At 49.2% G+C, this 14532-nt stretch overlaps 1 protein-coding gene and 1 long non-coding RNA gene across 3 annotated transcripts in view; one reads left to right on the top strand and one right to left on the bottom strand.

Moving 5' to 3' along the window:
- KCNJ6 (potassium inwardly rectifying channel subfamily J member 6) overlaps positions 1 to 13218 on the bottom strand; it is a 165376-nt gene extending 152158 nt beyond the window's left edge. For both annotated transcript variants that reach the window (XM_021527465.4, XM_021527466.4), the window contains exon 1: positions 12996 to 13218. The gene's annotated coding sequence lies outside the window, so the exon portion shown is untranslated. The remainder of the gene's footprint in view (positions 1 to 12995) is intronic.
- LOC146768842 (uncharacterized) lies at positions 5026 to 12435 on the top strand. The gene is made up of 3 exons (XR_014957164.1): positions 5026 to 5272; positions 6050 to 6131; positions 12162 to 12435. It is a non-coding gene; the product is annotated as an uncharacterized LOC146768842 (long non-coding RNA).
- Positions 13219 to 14532: the final 1314 nt, after the last annotated feature.

Here is a 14532-nt window from a genome sequence, read left to right as displayed (position 1 = left end):
AATGACTCCTATTCCAGCGCAGGTGCACATGGAGAGGATAGAATTAAAATATTTAGTGAGGGCAGGAATTTCATAAATATAATACCTCACAAAGGAAAATTCCAAACCCATTCCTGGATTGGAGTTTAGAAATGAAATATAAACCTTCCAGAAATGTGACAAAAATCTGAAAAAGATTGCCAAGAAATCATCCAATGATGGACTGTTCACACAGAAAATCAAGTTATACCCTGAGAATCAGCCAAGTTAGCACCAAGAGACTAAAGGATGTTCCAAGTGGAAGGAATTGAAAATATAAGTGGATTCCTTCCTAAGTGGAAGGAATATGTTGTCTAAAAATTAGAATAATGAACATTTAAAATCAAACTACATTATAAATTCCCCTATGGCTGTAACAGGGAAATGATTTATTGTCCTTTTAAGGAAAATAAGAAGGTGGATTTAGGGAACAACAGGCTGATTAACTTTCCTTAACTCCTTGGGAAAATTAGTGAATATAGTCCCAAAAAAAGCTATTTCCAGAAAGATGAAATACAGGAACATGGTCAGGAACAGCCAGCTTGGATTTAGAATTGTAGAATGTAAAATAATGGAATGTTTTGGGATGGAAGGGACCTTACAGCTCATCCAGTTCCACCTCTGCCATGAGCAGGGACACCTTCCATTATCCCAGGTTGCTCCAAGAAAAATTCCAACCTGACCTTGGACACTTCCAGGGATTCCACAACCTCTCCAGAAAATAAATTTATCCATGGCTGGCCAATCTGACAGATTTTTACAACAAAATGTCTGGATCTGTGGGTGAGGGGAGAGCAGCCAGTTTTTAGCAAGACTTTCAGCTTTATCCCACAGTTCTGCTGGCCAAGAAAAGGACAGATGGAGTGGATGGATGGATTGTAAGGAGGAGTGGGAAATGGGCTTGGCCTTTGAAGGGTTTGCAGATTAAAATCTCACAGCTCCTGGTGCTCCTTTTGATTTCTTTTGGGGCACCAAAGGAATCTCAGCCTCCAGCTGACTCCAAACTGGGAGGAGCAGAGGATGCCCAGGGATGTCACTCAGCCAAAAAAAAAATAAAAATATTTGGCTGTCAAGAACTTCATGAAGTTGAAACAGGAAAAACACCAAGTCCTGCACCTGGAAAAGAGCAGCCCATGCATCAACCCAGGCTGGGAACCAACCCACCCTGGGATAAAATTTGGGAATTCCACCAACATCCAGCTTCACGTGGATCAGCTGAGCAGCCTCCAGCAGTGGAGGCTGGAGGTGCACTGGGATGGTTGGGGAACAGATGGCTGAGGAATGGGATTGTTCCCTCGTCTTGGCACCTTGGAGGACTCCAGAACTCCTATTTTCCTGTGATTTTGTGAAATTATATCATAATTCTTGCATTTGTTATTTTTTTAGTTGATTTTTCCTGAGTTCATTTACGATCCATGATTGGTGTTAAATTAGAGTAATAAATGCACATACACTGGACAAGAGTCTTTCCACATGCACCAAAATCCTGGAAGTTGGGAAGACACACAAGATTATGTGCTTGTACATAATTAAATCCTTGATTATTGGCTCAGGGGAAAGAATCACAGGCAGTATAAAGGTAAAGCACTTGATTTTCCAATTAATTTTATGAACATTTCTATTTGGGGAGAGAAAGTTTTAAAACTTTTTTTTAAGCCTTTAGTTCTAACAGTTCTAATTTTGACCTCTCTACTAATCATTAATTTATTTTTATCCAGCTGCATCAAACTACACTGATCCCCTCCTTTTTGCCTCCCACGTTGGTGTGTGAGATTGAGAAGAAATGCTAATTCTATTTTATTGAGTATGGCTTTGATAATTACAATTAGAACTGGACAGTTAGGTTTGAAATTTAGGTGGTTTTTTCTTTCTTTTTTGTATGGGGTTTTGTTTTGATTTGTTTTATGCTTGTGGTTTTTCCTGGTGATTCACCTTCATTAATGATGGTCAATTCATCCGAGGTCCGCTCACAAAAATGCAGATTTTAGACTGTGAGATGATGAAATGTGGAATATGTGCTTTGGGTCCAGCCTCACTCAGCTTCAGATTTCACTGGAATGAGAAATTCCCAGAAGCCAGAAATTGTTGTGGAATGTAAAGTTCTTCCTCTGTGTAATTTGCAAACAGTGAAGTTGGATTTTTCTCCCTCTTCTGCTCATAAGAAGAGTGCCTGAGGCGTTGTTTTCAAGAACAAAATGAAGATTTTTTTTCTTGCCATTTCAGTTGCCACTGTTTGCTCCCACCTTTTCCAACTGCACAGCTTCTGGGCTGGTTTTTGTCTTGAAAATTATGGGGTGGCCCTGCCTACACATTTAATGATTTGAACATCACTTGGCCTTTTAATGGGCTTTTTATGGACTGGTTATTGCCATAAATTGTCAAGAGCCTGTTAGTGCACTACTTATTTCTGGAAAACTTCATTAAGGGGAAGTAGGAATAAATCTGTCTTTATTCTGCATTTCTAAAAATAACATTGTAAAGCATAACAGATGGCTTAATATTTTTATTTCACCATTTCAGCTGCGCTCACCTCGACCGCTCTTGACTGACGTTCCACGCAGGTGCCAACAGCCATTAATTTTAAAATAAGCTGCTTTGAAATCTGTTTTTGTATTTACTCCCAGATCCATGCTTTGGACCTAGCTGATCTTAATTAAAGATCCTGCAGAAACACTCAGGCTGCAGCTCCTGGTAGATGTTTGTGTTGATGCACAAAATGGGCTCCTAAATCCTGGGGAGCTGCACAGCTCCCATGGGAGCACCATGTGCTGGTGGTGTGGCCAAAGGTGAGAAACTCCATCTAAAATCACCACAGTGGGAAAGGATTTGGAGTTTTTGTAGGGGTTTCTGGAATGTGTTGTTGGATCACCTTCCCTGGCTCTGCTTTTACACCGACCAAGCACAAACAGAGGCAAAGTTGGGGCTGGATTGCACAAATATTTCTGATGGCAGTCTGAAGGAATGAAGTCATCCTGGGATGTGCTAAGGAAGCTGCATGTCAGACCTCTCTCTCCTACATACCAGCCTGTTTAAAATAAATTTACATTTAAGGTCTGATATGAAACCCCTTGACGTGAACGGAGAGACTTTAATGCTCTTTGACTAAAATGCATTCAGCAGATCTCATATTTTCTGTGATTCTATTTCTGTAGCAGCTTGGTGGGTTTTACTATCCCTGAGTATTTCCTGCAAGGCTTCCTCCAGTTTCTTTTATTATTATTATTTCTGTTCATATTAATATCATAAATCTTTCCTCTGCTGTAATTCTAAGGCCCTATCTGATTTTCCTGCTTAATTCTCTTCTAATATTTGAGTTGTGCTCAAACCCACTAGTCTGGCTTCTGAAAGCAGCTGGAATTAAAAACAAAACAACAAACAAACCATGAGTTCTGCTCTTTGCAAACATTATTATTATTATTATTATTAATAAGAATAATCTTTGATTTTATATGGTGTTTCAGTTAAAGTTCTGGAGGTAAATTGGCTTCACATCTGCTGTCCCTGTGTCTTACTCCATGGAAGAGCAAAGTTCTTTCCTGCAGCAAACACTGTTGGAATGCAGCATTTGCTGCTTATACACAGAGGGTCCTCTTTCTTTTCTGGAGAGTTTATTAAAAATAATTATTCAAGGAAAAATACTTTCTGCATATCCAGAAGGCAAATGCTTTGGTGGTATTGGGTCAGTGAATAGCTTCTGTAGTTTAGATCACAGATTTGTCACGTGCAAGGGGTAGAAAATAGTGATTAGCAATATCCAGATATTGCAGGTCACCTAAATTCCAGGGAGCCATCCCAGAACTGTGGAATGGGCTGTTCCAAAGATGGGGAGTCTTTATGATCCAATTATAGGTTTGGGTTTTTTTTTTTAATGTCATTTTCCCTTCTCTCTCAGGCTCTCCTCCTTCGCACCCCTTCCAAATTTTAACCATCTTATATTTTGATATATAGCTTTCCTTCCTCTAGCTAGAAATGAAGAACTCAGCCAGACCCAGAATTTGGAACTGCAGCAGAAATTTAGGGTCACCTTTAAATCCTTAAGTCCTGTTTTGGGGAGAAGTTTAGTGGTGGTGAATGTGTGGAGAACATCTACAGTAAGTCAATCCTTACCAACAAAAACAAACAAAAAATTACATGATAAATGTCAAACACATAATTACAACCACCATCACTAGAATATTCCAGACATTGTTGGAATATTTTCTTGGTCACTACGACATTCTGCTTGTTTCTCATGCAGCTTTTAGTGGTAACTTTGGTGTACTGGGGGAAAGTGGATTAACACTGCTTTGTCTGTAATCATGGAAGGCTTGGGATGCACTTTATGCTTTAATGAAATTATGCCTCATAGATAGAATTCAGCAGCTTCCCAAGGATTGCTCACTTCCCTGCAGGATACTCAGCTGAGACAAACATGGATCTAGTTTATTGAACAAACTTAACTACCTGAAGGGTTGGAATTCCTGTGCAGTGAGTCACACCAGCCCTGGATTTGGAGATTGCTGGAGAGACTGGGGTGGGTTTGGTGGGACATTCCCAGTTTGCTGGACACTGGTGGGATCCAGCTGCCTCCTTCCCCCTGCTCCCCTCTGCAAGTGCTGCTGGCTGAAGATTTGATAATCCCCAGCTCCCATTCAATGAAGAATTAAATGAGACATTTTATTTATTTCTCATCTAACAGCTCTGCTCTCCTGCACTTGTACCAGCCAAAGCCAGCAGCACATTGAGAACACACCAAAACTGACATAACTTCCTTTCCTTTCCTTTCCTTTCCTTTCCTTTCCTTTCCTTTCCTTTCCTTTCCTTTCCTTTCCTTTCCTTTCCTTTCCTTTCCTTTCCTTTCCTTTCCTTTCCTTTCCTTTCCTTTCCTTTCCTTTCCTTTCCTTCCCTTCCCTTCCCTTCCCTTCCCTTCCCTTCCCTTCCCTTCCCTTCCCTTCCCTTCCCTTCCCTTCCCTTCCCTTCCCTTCCCTTCCCTTCCCTTCCCTTCCCTTCCCTCTCTGCACTGACACTGATCCACAGCCAGCTGCAGTTGTTGGCAATCCTGAGATAATTAAACAGCCTCTGCTTTTAATTAGTTAAAAATTTCTCCTCCCATTCCCTTGCCCACCTGTGTCCTCCCTGCCCCAGCTGTTGGTTCCAGCTCTGAGAGTCCAAGGCCACCTCTGAGACCAAGGGGCACTGAGCCACTTCAGGCTGCAGCTGGACAATGTCAGGAACAACGTGAGATAAAAATAAGCCTGACTTCTACATAAACTTGGTATTTTTATCAGCCAGACAGGAGGAGAGTGATGCAGGACAGCACAAGGAAGTTTAGTGGGTACAGTTCTGTGAGGGAGCTTTGTAGACAGGGATTTGTCTCCCACACCTTCTGCACCTGTAGATGGCCACGTTGATTTAATTACTATCGAGGCATCCCATGAAACTTGAGGCACCAAACTGTGGTGTCTCTAAAAGCCTCCTGAGGTTTTTGGTGGAATAAAATTACTTTTTGGAGTTGCCCAGCTCTTTTTGTTGATGCACTAAGGGCAGACCTCATTGCTCTGCACAGCTCCCTGACAGGAGGGGGAAGTTCTCCCAGGGAACAGGGACAGGAAAAGGGGAAATGGCTTCAAGCTGTGCCAGGGAAGGCTCAGGGTGGACAGCAGCAGGAATTTCCCCATGGAAAGGGTGCTCAGGCCTTGGCAGGGGCTGCCCAGGGGGGGTTTGGAGTGCCCATCCCTGCAGGTGTCCAAGGAAGGCCTGGAGGTGACACTCAGAGCTCTGGGATGGGGACAAGGTGGGGACCAGTCACAGCTTGGACACAATGACTTTTGAGATCTTTTCCACCCTTAATGATTGCATGATTCCACTCTAAGATTCTCTAAGAAGCCCAGGGAAGCTGCACTCCCAAAGCAGGCAGTGCCTTTTGAAGATCTTCCTGTGGAAACCTGGCCCCATGGAAATCGATGGGGAATTACCTCTGCGTGGCCAGACAGCTATTGAGCTGTAAGGAGCTTCTTAATTACAATAATTTAACATAAATGCTTCTTTTCAGGAATGGGAAATTGATCTGGCAGGCTGATAGAAACTACAAACTCTGTGTGTCTGCAGGAGATGTTGGGAGAAAAAGCAGTAAGGTAGGAAATACCCTTTTCTCATTCTTCAAATAACTACTCAGAAATAATTTGACAATTGCTCATTGTTCTAATGAACCCTGCTCTTGATTATGATAAATACAAAATTACATGATAATTTCTCCTTTGCTTTCATTGACAAAGTTGTCTGTATTGACAAGACACAATGAAATTATTTTTTAAAATGGGAAGCAAAAAGCAGAGGATTTCCTGCAATGCTGCAAAGTGCTCTGAGCTGGAGAGGCTGAAGCAGGGATGGTTGTGATAAAGCACTGCAGAACACAGTTGATTAGAGCACTGAATTAACGATGCTCTCGTGCAGGCTCTCGTCATGCCATTCGTTCCCTCAGCCTCCTGTTTCACCCTTATAATTTTCTTGTGTGTGTGTTTTTTTTTTTTTTTTTTTGTTTGTTTGTTTGTTTTTTGGTTTTTTTTTTGAGAAATCAGCACAAATGCCAGCACTTTGCTGTCATCAGGAAACAAGCCTCAGTGTTCTGCTCCAGAGAATCCCAAAAAAATCCTGTGCATGTAGGCTTCCTCAGGTCAGCCTCCAACAGTCTCTACAGAGGAGAGGAATGTGGGATAATCCAGAGCAGCTGTACAAACCTCTGATCCCCAGTGTTTATTTATCTCTGAAGTGCCATCACTGCTGTGGCAGGAGCAACCAGACCTGGGGCTACTCTTCCTGAAGGCACAGCTGAATTTAAAGACCCTACATAGGTCAAAGGGTATGAAATGAAATGAAATGAAATGAAATGAAATGAAATGAAATGAAATGAAATGAAATGAAATGATGAAATGAAATGAATTCAAGGCTGAGGCAGTTTCTGCAGGCCTGTGATGGGTTGTGGAGCTGTATCCAAGGATGTGTTGAAGAACCTCTCCCCACCCAAACTGTCTCTAACCTCCTTTAGCCATGGGGAACATGAGGATCAGGCCTCAAAGCCAAATGGCAAAGTTTACATTTACATTTATATTTGTACCCAAACTCATAAAATCCCAGTGATGCCTCAGGTTTGAGCTTTTCTATGTTTCAGGTTCTGTGCTGCTTTAGTGTGTGGGTCTGAGCTTCACATGATGGGATGGTGAGCTCTGTGCACAGAGCAGAGACAAAACAATTCCTGCTCCAGCTGGGCACCAAGGACAAATGATCCAAACCTCAGCCCAGGAGCACAAACAGCGTGGGCTGGAGAGAGAAAAACAAGCAGGGTGGGACTGATGGGCTGGAGCTGGAATGGGACAATGAACTCCAAGGTGCCAATGGAGCAGAACTGATCCCAGGGAGAGCCCCGGGAGCGCTCGTGCATTTTGGGACCATTTTGGGTCATTTGGGTGCAGCCCTGGCTGGGCTCTGGTGCTGCCCAAGGTGGATCCATGGAGGAGATCCTTGAATAAATCCCTGATTTATTCTGTAGCTCTGCCCAGCCTCTGCTCCAGCTCAGCCTTCACAAGGCATCACCAGGATGATTTAGGTTGGATGGGACCTTAAAATCATCCAGTGCCATGGCAGGGACACCTCCCATTGTCCCAGGTTGTTCCAAGCCCCAGTGTCCAACCTGCCCTTGGACACTTCCAAGGATCCAGAGGCAGCCACAGGTTCCCTGGGCACCCAGAAAATTCAGTTTTAGGATGAGTCAGAGGCTTCCTGAGGCTGAGAGGTTTTTCTGAGGGCGTGCATGTCCACAGAGGTGCCAGAGTTTGAAGCTGAGCTCCCTCACTATGGACATGACCAGAAAGGGTGGGGAGCCTTTTATTAATCCTGACTGGATTAAGAAGAGGCTCCCTGGCTTAAGTATTTGAGCCTTCACTGTCTGCACTGATACACAGAGTTATTAATGCAGATGATTTAAAAAAAAAACCGTTAAATCTCTGTGGAATCATAATTTACTCCCGTGGATTGCAAGCTGTGTGTGCAAATGTTAAGGTTTTTCTGACTGCAAGGCATGCTCTGCCCTTGGACAGACTCTGTTATTTTCCCTCCAGAGTGAGACAAGAAAGTAAATACTTCTTGGAAGTAAATAATTTCCAGCTGAAGATTGGTGGATATTGTGGATATAGACTTTCAGCTACCATTAATGTCTAACCTGAGGTTGTAACTGGAAAATAGCAGCAAAATGGGCTTTTGCCTTGTGGCTATTTTTTAATTCAAAGCTCGCTGGAGTAATACTCCAGAAAAAAACTTCTCTGACCAGCCCTTGGCACTTATGTTAAAGCTTCTTGTGCAACCTCTGGCATAAATTTGTGCAGTCAGGGCTGTGAAGAGCCCTTGCACTCATGAAGATTTTCAATGGGTGTTCAAGGCCAGGCTGGATGGGGCTCTGGGGGAAGGTCCAGGGGGCAGGAATAAGATGATTTTTAAGGTCCTTTCTAATCCAAACCATTCTTTGAGTCCATAATTCTTCAATTTTACTGGGCATTGTGAGACTCTGAGGGTAGAAATCGCCTATTTTTGAAGAACTTGAAAATCTCCCCGCTTTGTTGATTTTTGTCCTGTGTCTGAGGACAGGATGTTCTGCTGGCCATATGTAGGAGCTCGTGAATAGACTGCAAAAAAATCCACTTTAATGACCTTTCCAAATGGAAGCAAGGTGTGTTTCCTCAGCTGCCAAATTCCCCTGGCCCTGGGTGATATTCTGCGAGGCAGATCATGGGTGAGGAGTTCAAGGAGGAGTTAAAGGTGCTCTGACCCTCCTTATGGACAGGATCCACTCCTGCCATGCTAAGGGCACTAAAATTCCAGTCTCTTCACAAGAATTTCGATCACAGAGGTTTTTCTCCTCCAGAACCTGCATGGACAGGACTGATCCCATGGATGTCCTGCAGAGTGTGGGGTTGGGATGGGCTGGTTTGGGATGTCCTTTTGGCAGAGACTCCATGACACAGTCATGAGGCTCTGTCAGGAGTCCTTGGGCATCATTAAAAATTGCAGTGCTGTGTGGAAAAACTGGATTCAATAACCTCCAATTGTTCAATACTTCTATTCCAGCTATTAATAAAACATTAAAAAAAAAATTGTATTTTCAACATCAGCAGCATTCTAGCAAAGCACCTGGAGAAAACCTCCAAAAGCCAAGCAACAAAAAGCCAAAAAAATCTTCCAGAAAGTCAAGAGGGAATGAGATGAAAGCTTTTCCCTTGGGTTTGCTCTTTGGTAAATCAGGGGTTTGTTCCGAAACATCACATTCTGCACAATCAATACATAAGTATTGGTACTTAATATATTGTGAATGTTGTTTTCTGGTATCAAACTACCTCCACCAGTAAAAATTGTACATTCACATAAATGTAACATATTAACCTAAACCTGATATCTTGTTAAAAACTGCCAGGGCTTCATTGTCCCATATAAAAAGCAACATCCTGGAGCAAGGTGATGGAGGCACTGACCAGAGGTGCAAAGCTTTTAACAGCAATGAAAATCAAAGAAATTATACAATAGAAATGGGATCTTTACAGTGCATCAAGTGCAGCTGCTTAAGACATAAGTTAATTTATTTGTGAGAGTATTAATATAAATTATTTTACTTCTTGCTTTTATAGAAGGATATAGACAAATCCTGAATAAAACTGGTTTTTTAATGTAAAAATACAATGAGAAGATCATGACAAACACAGTAATCCTACACCAACAGTGTCTAGAGTTCCTGAGAGGTGAAAGAAAGAACATAAAGCTTATATCTAAACCTGTTGTGAAATATTTAAATATATCCTTTGTGATGGGGGTTTTATGAAAATGTAAATGAAATTCTGTTTCTCTTACATAGTTTGAAGGAGAGCTCATATTTTCCTTCCGAAGTACCACATTTCAACAAAATGACTACAAAAGAAGGCTCCAAACACATGCTAGTGAAAAACAAGTCTTTTCTGCAGCGAAATTATGTATCTTGGGAAGCTCAAACGGAATGTGGTGCAAATGCACTGGCAGGAATCCCACAAAGAATTGAGCCTTTTACTAATTGAGGCTGTGGTTGTGGGGCTTTTGGGTTGGTGCTGCTATAATTAATTCTTTCCTTATTTGCTTATGAGGCAAAATCATTTGATAATGATCTGACAGCATTGTTGTGACGCTGCAGGAGCCCTGCCTTATGTAAGGAAATCAATAACTTCAAGTATTGCAAATGCTTTGGTAACTGCCCTTAGGAAGAGTTGGCTTCTGTTACTTCTCATTTTCCCACAGGAAAGTAATGAGCTCCCCAGCTTGTACTCACAGTTCAGGCCTTTATTCCCAAATTCCCTGGGAGATAGGCTTGGAAATGGGAGGCCCAGCATTAAAATATCCAGGTCTCCATTTCCATAAAGGCTTAACTCGTTAGTTCACTCCAGAAGCAGAGTTAGGGCAAAATGTGGATTTACAAGAAAGAGGATTTGTTATTCTCAGCAAGGAGTCTCTGCAGGGAATCACAGGATGATTTGGGTGAAAAGGGATCTTAGGGATCATCAGGGATACCTTCCACTAGAGCCCCACCAGGAATGCCTGCCCTGGGCATCGCAGGAATAAATAAAAACCCCAGTTAACTCTCATACTTGACTAGGACTCACCTATGTGTTTGTCTCTTCCAGAATTCTTTGAAACAGAGAATTTACAAGCAAGAAGGAAGGCAGGCAGAGCAGGAAACAGGTCCTGGTGTGATTTGATAGATTGCTGATAGTTAAAGCACAACCCAGAGAGGCCAGGGATCTGGATTCCAAACCAATAACTCTCCATGTACCTATAGTTTACTGCCTATCAGCACCGAGGCAAGATCGAATAAATTTTGTTTGCTTAATGAAAAACGAACATCCTGACACAGTGAACAGCCCTAAAGTGACTAATCCATCTCTATCTCCCTCAGTGAACAGTATTAATTATGTTGTTTGCTTTTCTAGACTAATTTTTTCTTAGTCTGAGGTAATGACTGCATATGTAACTGCTAGAATGAGATAGGTATAGGTGAGCTGAGCCAATGATTTACAACCCATCCGAGCAAGAAATGCATCCTGGCTGTTGGTGCACTATCACTAACCCAACACTTCTTTCCCCCTCGCTTTTTCTGTTTATTTAAACTGCTCACCGGCTGTCTGAGGAAAAGAGGGCTCTGTCAGGAGGGGTTTTTGCACAGAGCTGACCACGACCGACCGGCACAAACTCCACCGGTGCCATCGTGCCCCTCAGCAGTGGGACGGCTCCCTGGGCTAGGAGTGCAATTCCTTCCAAGTGCTATTTTCTCCCCGCGTTTCCTGCAGGCAAAGCAGCCGAGGGCAGGCATTTCTCACGATTTCTGCAGGGCTCCCTGCACGGCTGTTGTGTGTGTGTGTGAACGGTCCTGCTGGGGGATGCAGTTACCTGTAACACCTTACAGAGAACCGCTGCAAAACAGCCCTAAAGAACAACCTCCAGCGAGCTGGTGGAAAAGATGTCATTTTTTAAAATGTCTTTGCTCCCAGCTCCTGCATTCCTTCAGCTCAGCAAAGTTTAGTGGCCCTGCGTGAGTCTTCCTCAGGCTCCTGGCGCCCAGCTGGAGCGGCTCGGGGGGGATTCTAACAGCGGGGACACCGGTGGAGGCTTCTCCCGGTTTTCCCAGCGCAGAATTCCCGTTTCAAAGCCCCCGAGCTTCGCTGCTCTGCGCATCCCGCGCTCCCGCGGCCGCTCCGCCGCCGCTGTCCGCGGTGCTGGAGCGGGGCCGGGCCGGCAGCCGAAGGCAGAGCCCCGGGGCTGGCGGAGAGCTCGAGGAGCCGTGGGGGGAAAGGGAGGCACCCTAAGCATCCTAAGCAGCCGTGAGGAGCAAGCCCCGAAGCAGCTTCCCGGAGAAGATGCTCCGGCCACGGCGATGCGGGAGTCGCCGGCTCCCCGAAACTGTGGCCCCTTCCCCACCGCGCTCCCCCGGCCCCTCGCCGCCCGCTTTCACCACGAGAGGAAAGTTTTGTCCGTGGTATCTTTCTCCCCACCTTTGGCACCGGACCTGGCCTGGAAGGGACGGCGAGGGCCGGGGGGAGTGGAAGAAGGGGGGGAGTTATCCCTTACTTATTTATTTATTTAGCTCTTTCCTCCCTCAGGTCGCCATGGTGATACCGAGCTCGCTCTCCCTCCGAACAAGAAGAGACGGGCACCCCTCCGTGAACACCCCCGTCCCCTCCGCCACCCGTGTCCCCCGGGGGAGGCTGTCCCCTCGCTGACCGCCCTCATCCCGGCTCGGGTTCCTCTCCCCGGCTGCCTCCGGCGCTCCCCCGGCTCCCCTCAGCCCCCCGCAGCCAGCTCAGCTCCGCGCAGCAGCGCATCCTCCCCGCGCTGCCCTCCCGGCGGAGAAGTGAGACGGGAGCAGCCAAAACAGCATCATCCCCCCGCTCCTCGCCTCCTCCCCGCTCTCAAGTTCTCCCGGCTCGGCCACCGCCGCTGGAGCACCGCTGGGGAGGGGGCGGCCGGGCGGGACGCGGCCCCCGGTGGTCCCGGCCCGCGGTGCCCGGTGCCGAGCCCCGGAGCCGGGGGCAAGCCGGCGCGGCCCCGGCCCCGTGGCGGCGGCGGCGGCGCTTTTGCCCGAGGGCGTGGGGACGGGGATCCCACGCGGGAGGCTCCCGCGACGGCAGCCGGCAGCGGGGACCGCGGGGCCGCCCCGCCGTGCCCGCCGCGGCCGCGGTTCCGCCGCTTCGCCCCTCGCCCAGCGGGAAGCGGCCGCGGCTGCTCGCCCCGGGTTACATAAGTAACGCGCCCCGAATCCCTCGGCGCGGCCGCCGTGGCTGCTCGGGGGGGATCGAGGAAAGGCGTTTTTGCGGGCAAGGGGGGGAGATGGAGAAACGCGGCGGCAAGGAGCCGTGAAGGCACGGGCAGCGAACCCGCGAGCCCCGACCCCGTCACCCGCGCGGCGTCCCCTCGGGTAGCGCAGCCCCGCTTACCTGGCGGCTGCTGTCACTCCATGCCGGCTCCCCGCGGGACGGGACGGGGCAGGGCGGCTGTGCCCGGCGCTGCGCCGGCTGCGGGGCTCCGGCTGCGGCTCGGTGCGCGCGTCTGAGCGCCGCTCGCTGTCACACGGCCCCGAGGATGCTGTCGGGCGTCTCCATTCCCCACGCCCGCTCGCCCACCTCCCGCCAGCCGCGCACCCCCGGGGGGGCAGCGGCAGCCGCCGGCCGCGGGGCTCCGCCGGAGCTGGGGGGGCGAGCGGGCGGCTCCGGGGGAGGCGCGGCGCCGCGGAGCGGCCGCGGGCGGGCGCGGGGGCTGCGCTGGCCCGGCGGGCGCGGAGCGGAGCGCGGAGCGCGGCGCGGGCGGCGGCAGCGCCCTCTGCGGGCGGCGCGGGGCGGCGGGGGCGGCGCGCTCCTTCCGCGGGGGCGGCCCCGCTCCGCCCGCGCCGCCCCCGCTGCGAGGGAGCGGAGCGCCCCGCGGGTCTGGTGGGAGCGGAGCGCTCCGCGGGTTTGAAGGGAGCAGAGTGCTCCGCGGGTCTGGGTGGGAGCGCAGCGCTCCGCGGGTCTGGGTGGGAGCGGAGCCCTCCGCGGGTTTGAAGGGAGCGGAGCGCTCCGCGGGTTTGAAGGGAGCGCAGCGCCCCGCGGGTTTGAAGGGAGTGGAGCGCTCCGCGGGTCTGGGTGGGAGCGCAGCGCCCCGCGGGTTTGAAGGGAGCGCAGCGCCCCGCGGGTCTGGGTGGGAGCGGAGCGCTCCGCGGGTTTGAAGGGAGCGGAGCGCCCCGCGGGTCTGGGTGGGAGCGCAGCGCCCCGCGGGTCTGGGTGGGAGCGCAGCGCCCCGCGGGTCTGGGTGGGAGCGCAGCGCCCCGCGGGTCTGGGTGGGAGCGCAGCGCCCCGCGGGTCTGGGTGGGAGCGCAGCGCCCCGCGGGTCTGGGTGGGAGCGGAGCGCCCCGCGGGTCTGGGTGGGAGCGCAGCGCCCCGCGGGTCTGGGTGGGAGCGGAGCGCCCCGCGGGTTTGAAGGGAGCGCAGCGCCCCGCGGGTTTGAAGGGAGCGCAGCGCTCCGCGGGTTTGAAGGGAGCAGAGTGCTCCGCGGGTCTGGGTGGGATCGTGGGGACCCCGCGCTGTCCCTCCCGCCGGGATGCGGCTGCCCCGGAGCGTCCCGCCTACGCCGGCGGCGCCCTCCCCGCGCAGGAATCGCGGAGTCGTGGGATGGGCTGGGTTGGAAGGGATCTTTAATATCGCCAAGTGCCATCCCCCCGGCCGTGGGCAGGGACACGTTCCACTAGCCCCGTTTGCTCAGAGCCATCCAGCCTGGCTTTGGGCACTGCCAGGGATCCAGCGGCAGCCACAGCTGCTCTGGGCACCCTGTGCCAGGGCCTCACTGCCCCACAGCAAGGAAGAGATCCACAGGTGCATCCAGGGAACACCAGGGTTTGTGTCCCGCAGCTCTCTGGTGCATAACTAGGGCTGATCTCACATCGTGAGCAAATCTTCCAAGCACCTTCATCCCCCTCCTCACTGATGGAGCCTTTGGCATTGC

The sequence above is a fragment of the Lonchura striata genome, chromosome 1 (genome assembly GCF_050655825.1).
Source record: "Lonchura striata isolate lonStrDom1 chromosome 1, ASM5065582v1, whole genome shotgun sequence".
Lineage (NCBI taxonomy): Eukaryota > Metazoa > Chordata > Aves > Passeriformes > Estrildidae > Lonchura > Lonchura striata.
Note: the sequence above shows the minus strand (reverse complement) of the source record. Positions and strands in the feature narration are given on the sequence as shown.